At 50.7% G+C, this 12,188-nt stretch overlaps 1 protein-coding gene across 3 annotated transcripts in view; it reads left to right on the top strand.

The window, feature by feature from the left end:
* Positions 1 to 802: 802 nt before the first annotated feature.
* Positions 803 to 12,188, top strand: part of Tspan9 (tetraspanin 9) — a 183,063-nt gene continuing 171,677 nt past the window's right edge. The window contains exon 1 of one of the 3 annotated variants that reach the window (XM_031383538.1): positions 803 to 883. The gene's annotated coding sequence lies outside the window, so the exon portion shown is untranslated. Of the gene's footprint in view, positions 884 to 10,774; positions 10,824 to 12,188 lie in introns of those variants that run through there. The other 2 variants (XM_031383539.1, XM_031383541.1) reach the window with 2 other exon arrangements.

Genomic DNA, 12,188 nt, shown 5'->3' with positions numbered 1-12,188 from the left:
TTCAGTGCACTTATGAGGACAGAACACTTCCTATGACAGTGAGAACAGAGAGGCGAGAGTTTTAGGGGCCACTTCAGAAACAAGTTTAGACTAGGTGTTTACATGAATGTATGCCTGCAGGAAGGTAGGCCAGAGATGAATCTCCTGCTTCGTCCCTCCCTCCAGTGCCCTTTGCTAACCCTTGGAGGCTCTAGCTCAAGAGGAGGCAGCGGCTCCTCTAACAGGGCAGTTATCTAACTCACACCCGCGTTGTCAACACCTCAAATAGTCCTCCCGAAATACCAGGCAAGAATTTCTTTGGTGCGGGTTGGGGATGGTGAGGCCAGAAGACGGGCACGAATTAGAAAGCTGAGACCCTGGCTCTGCAGCCTTGGGGTAGCTTGTGCGAGCGCCCAGCCCAGGAGCTCCACCTTTCAGGCCCTGCCCTCCCTCCGTCCAGCCCCAGGAGGGCGCGGCGCCGTCAGATAGTCGCAGGCGACTGGCGCAGTAGAGCCACCTTGGGAGAACAGGAGAGCCGGGCATCGGGGTGCAGAGGGAGGCTTCTGGAACCCCGAGAGGAAAGCGGCACCGTCCTCCTTCCAGTGCTCACGCTGGACTCTTGGCCGGAGTGGAGGGGGTTCCGGAGAGGCCTCCGCCTCTTGCAACCGGTCTCTCTGCCTTGCCTCTGGCAGCCGGGTCCTCCCACAGCTCAGACGCCTGGTCCCTATTCCGTCCGCCCCTCCCACCCCGCCCCTTACTGGTCCCGCCCCCGTGCAGTCAGACCCCCGCCCCGCCGCCCGGTGTGGCCCCGCCCCCTCCGCCTGCCGGCCCCGCCCCCCGTTTCCGCTGGCCGCGGCGGTGCGGGAGGGAGCGGAGCCGGGGCGCCACAGCGAGTCCAAGCGCGGTGAGTGCGGCCGGGGCGGGCCGGAGGCTCCGGGCTCCGGGGCGCGCCAAGTTGTTGGGGTTCGGCGGTGCAGCGCGCGGGGCAGGCGGGGCTGGCCTGGATCGGATTCCCAGCAGAGTGGGAGTCTGGGGGCGCCCGGGGAGGCGGAACTCCCGGGGGTTGGGGGAGGTGGGAGGGCGGGTCGGAGGAGGGGTGACAGAGGAGGGGCGGGAAGGGGCCGGGACGTGAGGGGCTTGTCACCGCGCACCCCTCCTTACCCCGGGCTCTTGTTGTGGGTCCGCGAGGTCTCAGGAATGTGGGGCTGCAGGACGGTGGACCTCAGCCGCCTCACGCCCCAGCCCGGGGATGGGAGACCCCCTAGATGCCACGGGAAGGGAGATCTCCCGCGGGACCGTCAGGCATCCTGTACACCGGCTGGAGACGGTTCGCCCAGGACCGCAGGCATGGTCTGGGCCTGTCTACAGACCCACTGGAACCCCCAGCTATTCCTCAGGCTACTGCTGGCCGAACGGCTCTCAGAGTGACAGGGCTTTGGCACACCCCTCGATCTGAGATGTAGCCCATCTGTGCGCTCAAGTTTGGGCGTTTAAAAAAAACTTTTATGTGGTTGAAAAAAAACAAAAAAGTCTAAACAAGTAACAGCTTGTGACAGCGGCAATTGTAGCTGTGCATCATGGACCAGAGTTTTGGGTCGCTTCTGTCTATTATGAAGGATACTGATCTCTTCTGCATCTTTCTCCAGATGGCTGGAGAAGTTGGCAGTTGGTGTAGTAAGCTCTCCTCAAAGCTGGAATGATCTTGCCTCTTCACACCATGGGCAAGAATGCAGCAGTTTACCTTTCTTGGCTCAGAGAACTAAAGTTGCCTTTTTGACCTGCATCTGCCCCCTCCCCTGGGGTGACTCAGGCATTTCCTCCTCCAGGCGGCTCTCCTGGAATAGTGGAAAGCACAAAGAACTCTTGCTTTGATTCCTACATACCTGTCTGCTCCTTCCCCATTCAGAACAGCCTCAGGGAAGGGTGCGTGTGCGTGTGCGTGTGCGTGTGCGTGTGCGTGTGTGTGTGTGTGTGTGTGTGTGTGTGTGTGTGTGTTCCAGGTGCGAGCGGTAGGAGAGTGGTTGAGGAGCATCTCGAACAATGGACTTGGCAAATCATTTATATTTAGCTGAGGAATGCAGGCGGGAGTCAAGACAATCACAACATTTCCTCTATCAGCCTGGTGCTGGTGCTCGACGCGGCTGAGTCTAGAGCTGGGGGTGGGGTGAGAGAGGGAAGGACATTGGGATATATACAACTCCAAGTGTTACTCAGCTCTTCTAACTAATTGAAGACCTACTGTGCACAGGGCCAGGGACAACAGGAGTGCTTCAGAATGGACTGCTGTTGTCTTTTCTTCTATTTGGTCTGCTTGGTAAGGCTCTTGAACTCTTCCAAGAGAGATATAATATTAATACTAATAACTAGCGTTCAAGTGGTAATTTATGGCAAACCAAGTGCATTTGCTGCACATACGCTGGACTTACTGTTAATGATCTATGCATGTCCTTGGGGGTCTTACTTTTACTCGCCTTATTGGTTAGGGAGATGGCACTAGGATACATTATCTTTAATGTTACCAAACTTATTGAGAGAGAAGTGGGGCTGGATCTGGAAGCTTCTTAGTGCACCTGTCTGTCTCCATCATTACCGAGCCTGTCTGCTCCCTGCCTTCAGCCCTGTGTGAAGACATGGGCAAGTTTCTGTCCATCCCTGCTCCCCATTATGGAGGACCAGGTTGAAAGTATCCAGGGCCTCCAGTGGCACTTAAACCAATGGCGTAACATGATCTCAGCACCCAGTAACTTTATACATTAATTCATTTTAAGTTAGCATACAAAGTAATAGGTTCCATTATGGCATTTTTGTATTTTTTTTTTTTTTTGCTCTTCCCCCTTCTCCCTGCCCCATCTCTATTTTTTTAAATTTTAGGTCACGTGTGTGTGTGTGTGTGTGTGTGTGTGTGTTATAAGTATGTGTATGTATTTTCATGTGTAGGTAGAGTCTAGAGGTCTATACTGGGTGTCTTCTTCAACTGTTCTTCATCTTTTATTATATCTATATTATATAATACTATCCATATATAACGTATACATAAGAGTATTATTTATATATTTGAGAGGGAGTCTCTCACTATGGATCTGTAGGGCTGGCTGGCCTGAACTTACTTTGTTAACCAGGCTGAACTGGACCTCCCAGAGCTCTGCCTCTGCCTTCGAAGAACAAGGTTTAAAGGTGTAGCACCTTGCCCGGCCCTTTCTGCTCTCTATGTAGTGTCTTAGTCTCTGGCGGAGTGTGCATACCTTAAGCTTTCTCTGGGCTTCTCCATTGGCATTAGGGAGAAGCAGCCTGCTTTGCTGGTACACAGCCTGGTGGCCGGCCATGTTCTCCCTCTTCCCTGGCTCTGTGACCCCAGTGTACCTGGTCCTAGGAAGTGAAGGAGGGATTGAGGTAAGGCGTTGGGCAAGCGCTTTCACCCCGTTGGCCTAGGCTTCCTGCTTACACAATTGAAGATAACAATACGGTGTTTCCAGGGCCGTGGGAAGGAGCCCTGACTTAGTGCGGGAGAAGCCCTGTTGCTCAGGGCCTCATCCACAGCAGGTGTGCAGTGAGTGGAGGCTGTTATTTATAACCTAGTCGGGTGGCTAGACTAGCATGCTGGGAACAGGAGGGCAAGGCTTCTCTTCTTCTCCCACCGAGGCCCAGGACTGCTGTGGTGATCCTCTGTGCTAACTAAGAGGGACCGGGTGGAATCCAGGTACACTCACCTTCTTTCTCTCCCATCCCAGGCCGTCCCAGCTGTTTAGCTTCGTCTTCTACTCTTGGCCTTCCAGGAACCCACAGGTCCTCCAAACATGCTTTGCTCATTTCTTTTTAGCCCCAGAGTTTATTCTGTTCCATCTTCTTCCTGAGTGTTCTTCCGATTTCTGTCTTTCTGTCCTCTAAGACTATTCAGTTGTAGCTCTTTTCTGGGGCCCTTCTGAGTCACCATCTTCAGTGAACCTTTGCTTGGGAACTCCTGTGGCATTTTGTGTCTTCACTTGTCTTTTGCTAGGTAATTCCCTGATGAGATTCATTACCTACCTACCTACCTATCATCATCATCATCATCATCATCATCATCATCATCATCATCATCATCATCATCATCATCACTTTTGTCTTTTTTAATTTTCTTTGAGACAGAGTCTGCCTATAGTCTAGGATAGCCTTGAAATTGTGATCTTTCTACCTCTGTGTCCAGAGCCCTGGGATGACATGTATTTACCACCATGTCTTACATCCTTATTAAATTTTTGTGCTAAGTTCTGATGATATATAAATAGATAAATTTGATCAAAGTTGCTAGGGATGATGCAGATAATCCCAGCACTTTGAGGCTAAGGAAGGAGGGATCAGGAGTTTAAGGTCATCCTTAGCTACCTCCTGAGTTTGAGGCCAGCTTGGACTGAATGAGACCCTGTCAAAAAGAACAAAAACAAACCAAAAAAGGGTCCTTGTTTTCTTTTAACATATGATCCAATCAAGAAGTTAGGAAGGGGGTTCACAAAAATCACCTTTTATAATGTGAGATGGGGGGGCTGTGTGCCATAGCTCCAGGTATTTAGGAGGCTGAGACGGGGAATGGCTTGGACCCAGAGTTTGAGGCCAACCCTGGATAGCATAGTTAGTGAGTCCTTCTGAGAGCAGGATGTTGTGAGAAATCAGTTTCAGCAGTAACCCGGATGGAGGAGGTATTCTTCAGGCAGCAGGAGGGGAGAGACGCCAACTTCAGAGCAGCCTGGTTTCATAGGAGGAGGGAGGAGAGACTAGCTCTGCAGGGCCAATGAAGACACCAGGCAGGTGGATGAGCCACACTGTAGGTGGCTGCTGTTGTCCAGCCAGGGGATGAATTCCATCCATGGATCCATCCATGAGGAATGGAGTGCCTGCTATGTGCAGGCATAGGTTGGTGAGCCTTGGGAGGCCCTGCGATGCTCGAGGTTTTGGTGGGAGGGTCACAGAAGCAGGTCTAGTCCCAAGGAAGTGATTGATGGATAGAAACCATGGTGAGTGGCTGGGTCCCGCCAGGAGGTAAAGAGGATAAGACCCAGGGAGACTTTAGGAGCAAGACCATTTGTGGGGGCTGGGATGTGTGGTTCAGTGGTAGAGCGTATACCTAGCATGTGTGAGGCCCTAGGTTCCACCTTTATCATTGCAAAAACCAAAACCAAAACCAAACCAAAACAAACAAAACCAAACCAAACAAAAATGGACCGTGAATTTGTCACCCACCGGTGAGGAGCCAGCCAGCCAGTTCTCCTCAAGAGCTGAAGGAGTTGCCCTGGTCTTTTAGGAACCTTGACTCAGGCCAAACCAGGGGTTGTAGCTTCAACACAGGAAAGAATTTTAGGACTGAGCGGTCTGAAGCAGATTGGAGATTTTATGAAAGGTATTTTAATATAGACTTAAAGCACGGGGGTTAGCAGGGAGAGAAGTACTTAAAAAGAACGTCACTGAGTCCGTGCTCATCAGAGGAGATCGTGGGTATGGGCTCTTCAGAACAGCATCATCCTTAGTTGTCTTAGCATTAGCTCTATGTGCAATTCTGATGGCTGTCAATTTATATTTTAAAAGCTCGCCTAGACCCCCCACCCCCTTTTAAATTAGAAAGAGTTAAAGTAAGACATTTGTTTATTTTGTTTATGGATGTGGGCATGTGCATGTCTCTGTGAGTGTGAAGTCAGAGGACAGCTAGCGGAGTCCATTCGCTCCTTGTGCCATGTGGGTTCCTGGGGTTTGAACTCAGGTAGGTCATCAGGATCTTACCTCTCGACCATCTCCCTTGCCCTCTGTCTGTTTTGATGTGAGGTTATAGGGCGGCTCTGGAGAAGCCTTGGATGGAATTGCAATGTGATCAGGTAAAATCAAGAGCTACCAAAGTTGCACAAGGAGCTCAATTAGCACATGTCCTTTTCCTGCAAATAAGCTTTCTGGTCAGGTTCCTAGAAACTTGCAGACACGTCTGGGAATGGGGAAAGGCCTCAAGCAGTTGTCGCTGGCTCCGGAACTCTTGCTTCTCTGCTGTGAGAGGTTTTAATCAGAATCTTGGTGAGGGGCTGCTCTCCCTTCCCATGTCCCCGTGATTTTCTCTGTCTTACTGTCTTGCCTAACACTGCTTGGCAGGAGCTTGGAGAGATGCTTAACTGTTGAGTGCTTGCTACTCTCCCAGAGAATCTCTCTCTGGTTTCTAGCACCAGTACCCACATCAGGTGGCTGACAGCTCTAGAGGGTCCGCATCCTCTTCTGGCCTCTGCACGCATGCGTGCACACACACACACACACACACACACACACACACACCCCTTCCCATAAATAAACACAAACATATGTAAAAATATGCATAAACCTTAAAAAGAGTTGATTGGATTGGGTCCTGAAAGAAGCATGCCTAGGAACTGGCACTGGATTTGAGTGAGGTCTGTTTCCAGTGGGTGTCAGTTTTCTGACTAGTTTCTGAGTATCTTTAGGATATGGCTTTTAATAGCTTCTGATATCCCCGTTGTACTCACTGCCCAGAGGCGCACACCATGCTCAGAGTCGCTCCTTGACGTTCACAAGAAATGATCCTTGTGTCTTCTGGAATTCCAACTTTGCACCCGCAGCAATATCTGTTCACGGGCCCAGTCTTCTCCTGGGTCATGCTTCCGTGGGGAGTCAGATGTTTCCTGTGTCTGTCCTCATGTCCCAAGTTGACTGTTCGTAATGGTTGCTGCCGTTTCTCTTTCTTTTGGTAACTCTTTTCTAACAAGTTGTAACTGCTCCACTAGAGTTGCTGTGGGTATGGGAGACATGGGAGCAGCTCAATTCCTTCCTGTGGTATGAGGGAACCAAAACCTTACACCTCAGGGAAGTTTCAGGCTCTTACATGTCGGTGAAAACCGTAAATACTAAATCAACTGGATTTAGTCTTTAGTCTACCTGTCTATCCGGGGATGGTAAATATATGACACGGATATTGTTACCTACAAACTGGCTAGGGTAGACATTACTAATCAATTACATCTGCCTTCCCTGCCGTGCTCGGGCTTGGGTTGTGCTCAGTATCCTTTAGGCACCCACCACCAGCTAAGTGAACTTGGCACCACAGCTGGAACCCATTTGCCATTTCTGGCCTTTGCCAGTTGTTGGATGAGTGGGTAGGACAGCTGCCCTACTGAGTAGCCATTGCTGCCCGGAATTTACCCTGGCGTGGCTTCACAGCGAAGCAATGATTTAAGCTTAGATTTTCATGCAGGAGCACCCCAGGGCCAAGCTTGCTTGCAAGAAATACAAGGAAACCAGGTCTGTGTTGGCCTGGTCCATCTCGTGCTGTAAGACCTCCTTGCCTCATCAGCCTGTCTGAGGTCAGCTTTGAACATTTACTGGTTTGTGTGTATGTGTGCCTGCGTGTGTGCCACAGCAGTCAGCTCTCTCTTTCCTCCTTGTTTTGAGGCAGTATCTCTGTGCCTGCTGCTGTACTGCATAGAGGACCTTCCAGCTGGGATGACAGGAAGTTCTGCCTTCACTTTTTGCTTGAGTTCTGAGGGCTGACTCAAATCAGGTTGTTAAGGCTTTCCTGGCAAGCACTTTTTACCCATAAGCCACCTCCCTCGATACCCCACCCCGACTCCTGCCAAAGCCAGTGCTGGGACTGGCCTAGAACTTGCTATACAACTAAGACCTTGAGTTCTCCGTCATCCTGCCTCAGCTTCACACATGCTGGGATTACAGGTGCAAAGTCAAGGTGTTCTGTAACGATGGTCTGGGGCTAGATTGGGAGACTGACTGTGCTCTTGACTTTGAATTTGATTTTGTGGTGAGGAGAGGGTGGTTGGGAGGAAGCAGGAGGAACCAGTAGTTCCTAGCTTCCTGCCTTCCTGCCTGGTTGGAGGGACTTCCCACAGGCAGGCAGGCTAGGAGGAAGCTCTGGGAACCTCCTGCACACCCACCGCTGCTCCTCCAGGCTCCTGGATCCTGCTGCTGGAGTGTCTTTGTTCCCAGAGCACACTTACATTCAGGCCCCTGCTGAGCTTGCCTTCCAGGAGCCCCTAGCAGGACTGGAGTGGATGCTGCTGCCGCTGCTGCAGATTCCCTGTGGGAGCTGCTTACGGACTGGGCCGTATTAGGTTTTAATTTATGTGCATTTTATCCCGTGGCTTCTCTCTGCTGGGTGACTTGTAAATCTCTTACCTTCTGTGAACCCTGAAGTGTGGTTGGTGGAGGAAGGAGGAAGGGCTTTGATAGTACATGTCTGGTGGCTTATTTCTGCCAAAAGAGTCCCTGCCTGTGAGTCCTGGCAAAGACTGTTGAGTGGCTCAAGAGCCTCTTGTCCTGGCAGGTTTTGCACATTGACGTTAGATTGTCTGCATTTGTAATTTGTCAGCATTTAGCCCCAGGTTTTGGCTTTTTACATGTATCCGTCATGAGTTTAATGCCGTTCTGTTTAACAGTGGCTTAAATCTCATTTTAAAATATGAGGTTAACATAGGTTAACATTCATAACAGTCCCAAGAGGTAGTATTTTACAGGAACAGTGGCTAAGGCTGAAGTTCTCTTTCTTGTGGGGGATGAAACAGGGACCAGCCCAGGTACTCTCTCTGCCTTGCCTTCTGCTGACCTAGGCAGTTTCTTACCAGCCCCGGGGAATCCCCTGCAGGACTCAACAAAAGGACTCACACCAAACAAAGGAGCTCTCTCGTGTTTTTTTTGAGAGTGGGGTGGGTTAGCTCTGGCTGGCCTGGAACTCCCTACGTAGACCAGGCTGGCCTTGAACTAACAGAGATCCACCAGCTTCTGCTATCTGAGGGGTGGGGTTAAAGGTGTGCTCCTATTGTTAAGTCTTTCTCCTTCCTCCCTGGACCTGCATCCACGTGGGTACCCACTCCTAAGGACTTAGGGACAGAGGATTGCTTTCCTGAGCACAGCCCCACCCCAGACCCTGTTGTCTATGTTCCTGTTGGGCCTCACTGGCTGCATATGGACCGGAGCTTCCCGGGAGGCCTGAGTCACCCGGGGATGACAGACAGCACCTGACACCATGCCTTTCCCAGCCAGGTGACTGGAGCTTCCTTCTGCAAGTCTGTGTTGACGCCCTGAGTGAGAGACTCCATGAAGGGCTTAGCAGACTGGAAGCTTGTCCCGACTGATGGGCTGCGGCCTCTGGGGCTTTGGTTTTGTCATTTCTTGTCATGCTTGTGAGAGTCTGGGATGATGTCCGACTTGGTCATATTCTGGCTCCTGCCTCTCATTGCAGGTGACCTTTATAAAGTCATGGCTTTCTTTGGGCTGGGGGACTGGGTATGAAGGTCCTTCTAGTTCCTGCCCATGTAGTTTTCAAGGTGAGCCCTGTCTGGAGTTCACTTCCAGATCCAGGCCTTTCTAATTCCTCACCTCTAAAGCCCTCTTTGCTGCTGGCCTAAAGGGGGGTGGAGGAGGGAGGGAGGACAGTTAATGAGTAACTGCAGCTCTGATTTCTGATGGAGGACAGGGATTGTTTAGAGAGATGGCTGCCTGTCTGGGGGTGGCCTGTTCCACAGCCTCCCTCTGGCCTGTCGAGTTGCTTCCCTTTCCTTCTCATGGACCTTATATTTGGGTCCACGTAAGTATAGCTTACACTGTACTGCTAATTTCTTCCTTGTTCTTTTAAAATTCTGCTCTGGGAATGAGACCCAGGGTCTCCCATGTGCCAGGAAAGCTCTCTACCAGGTCACACCCCAGCTTCTGATCAGCAGCCTTTATTTGCAGTGTGGCCACAACAGAGGCCCCGTGGCTACTGGCTTCATTCAGCCGTACAGCTTCAGCTTCTGTGGAAGCCACAGCCAACGAGGCGAGAACACCACCAGCCTCCACGGCATACTCTGACTTCTAAACCAACACACACCAAAAAGCCAGGCAGAACTGGGCTGGGCTGTGAGCACGGGAAGGGCATGCAGGAGCATCTTTTGGCTATGTGAGCCTTACATCCTGAGAGCTTAGTTTGTACTCCGGGGCCAAATGTAGCATTTTGCTTTTTCTGACCTATCCCTTGGTTAACATTGTGTGTGCTTTGACCTTGCCACACCCTTCCATCCTGTTTCCCCTCTTGCTGTGGGGTATCTGGAAGTGACTTTCTGAACCTTGTGACTGTCTCTGTTCTCAGAGCCAATATTTGCTAAACCGTTTGGTCGTGTGGGTGAAGCAGGTAGAGAATTGCCAGGAGACCTTGAAGGGTCAGGAAGCCCCTAGGTGTTTCTGGATCATCTTGACTTGTTGGGAAGACCTGTCTGTCCCTGCAGGAGCTCGGAAGGGCCCATGATCTCTGGGCATTATTCTGTTTGGTTTTGGTTTGGTAACTTAGAGCAACTTTGTGCAGATTTGAAAAAAAAAAGTGGCAATTCCTCAGCTGGGTGTGGTGACACACACCTTTAAATGCCTTAAATTAAGGCAGAGGTAGATGGATCTCTGTGAGTTCAAGCGGACTGTAGCCTAAATAGCAAGTTCCAAGCCAGCCAAGGTACATAAGGAGACCTTGCCTCAAATAAAGAAATAGATAGATAGATAGAAAGATGGATAGATAGATAGATAGATAGATAGATAGATAGATAGATAAATCAGAAACAAAAACCATACAAAGAAAAATGGCAATTTCTTAGATTAAAAAGAAAAACTGAAGTGCGCACACACACCCACCCACACACACCCCCCCACCCCCCCCACACACACCCTTGGTGGAGCTCTGGTGGTCTTTGTTGTGAGTACACTGTCTGCTGTCATTGAGTACATACGCACATGTTGCTGGCAGCACACATAATGCATTCCCCTCTTAATGACAGGAGACTTGTTGGTTTGAGGTCAAGGAGAAAAACCTCCAGAGGAGTGGTACGTGGGAGTGATCTTGGTCAGAGGTAAGCTCAGAGTTCGCTTGTAACACGGTCTGATCATGCACATGTGTGTCAGTGTGTCTGTAAATGGCTCATTGTGCCCGTGTGGGTTTACACAGACAGGAACATGGTGTTGTTCTGGGACTCAGCTGAGAGGCCCAGCTGCGGCCTCTCAGTAGATCACCTGTGCCTCTCTTTAGTAGGAGAGTACTGGGAACCCTGCCTACTCCCTCTGCTCTGGTAAGCTGCCATGGAGTGCTGTGCCCAAAGACTTCAACCAGCTTAGGGGTGGAGGTGCCAAGGATAGATGAGCAGATCCTGTCTCAGCAAGCCCCTAGCCTCCACTGGGCCACAGCCTATGGGAGGAGTGCGGCAAGCGGCAGGGTGTCTGGCTGGGTTTGAGTGGAGTGTGTGTTTTCGGGTGTGTGCACATGCAGAGTGACATGTTTTGTTTTAGAGAAAATGAGGCTGAGGCCTGGGCTTGCAATTTTCCACTTGTCTTAATCCTGGGAGAATCTAAACAGCTTTGCTTAACAATTGGACATGGAGATTGCAGGGACCGCAGTGAAGAAGAACTCTTGGGTCCCCCAGGAAGGCAATTAAGTTTGTTGTCAGTGTGTGGACCTGTGTGGCCATTATGTGTGTATGTATGTATGTATGCATGCATGCATGCATGCAGCATGTGGACCTGTTGGTTAATGAGGCAGAGCACTTACAACAAAAACCGTGACACGAGTGGAGTCACTACATAGACAGTGGATTGTCACTGGGTCTCACTGGTTTGCTCCTAAGGATGGTTGGCAATGGGGAAGGGGGAAGTGCCAGGCCTTGAGGGGCACAGACAAGCAGGATTGGGATTGCCCATCCTGGACCTGTTGTTCTCCAGTATTGGAGAAGACACAGACCAGTCAGCCTGTGTCTGGGAAATAAACAAAAAACACCCCAGCCTGTACCTCAGTGTAGGGAGGAAAATCCAGGGCAGTCCATCATGGGAGGAAGATCTGTGCGGGAGGTTGGGCCTGGCCAGGAGGGAAGCTGGGATTTGGGTAGATACAGGAAAGGGGCTCTGAGTGCTTGCCCTGGGGGTTGGCAAGCTTGGAGACTGGTGGAGACAAGTGCTGTTCGCAGAAAAAAGGAGGAGCTGGCTGGCCAGGAGGGTGGGATCCTCAAGTGCTCCCCAGAGGGGTTCGGGATTGGGAAGACTGACACTGGGAAGCAGAGGATGGGGAGTGAAAAAGGTGCTTCAGGAGACACAAGCTTAGAGCAGAAACTAAAATGAAGTCTCAGAGGCAGCAATGGCTGCTGCTTCCTCCTCCTCCTCCTCTTTGTATTGTTGCAGACATAAAACAAATATTTAGATATTGCATCAATTTAGAAATGAAAAATTCC

This window comes from Mastomys coucha, unplaced genomic scaffold, assembly GCF_008632895.1.
Source record: "Mastomys coucha isolate ucsf_1 unplaced genomic scaffold, UCSF_Mcou_1 pScaffold20, whole genome shotgun sequence".
Classification (NCBI taxonomy): domain Eukaryota; kingdom Metazoa; phylum Chordata; class Mammalia; order Rodentia; family Muridae; genus Mastomys; species Mastomys coucha.
The sequence above is the reverse complement of the archived record's forward strand: the minus strand, read 5'-3'. Positions and strand labels throughout refer to the sequence as shown.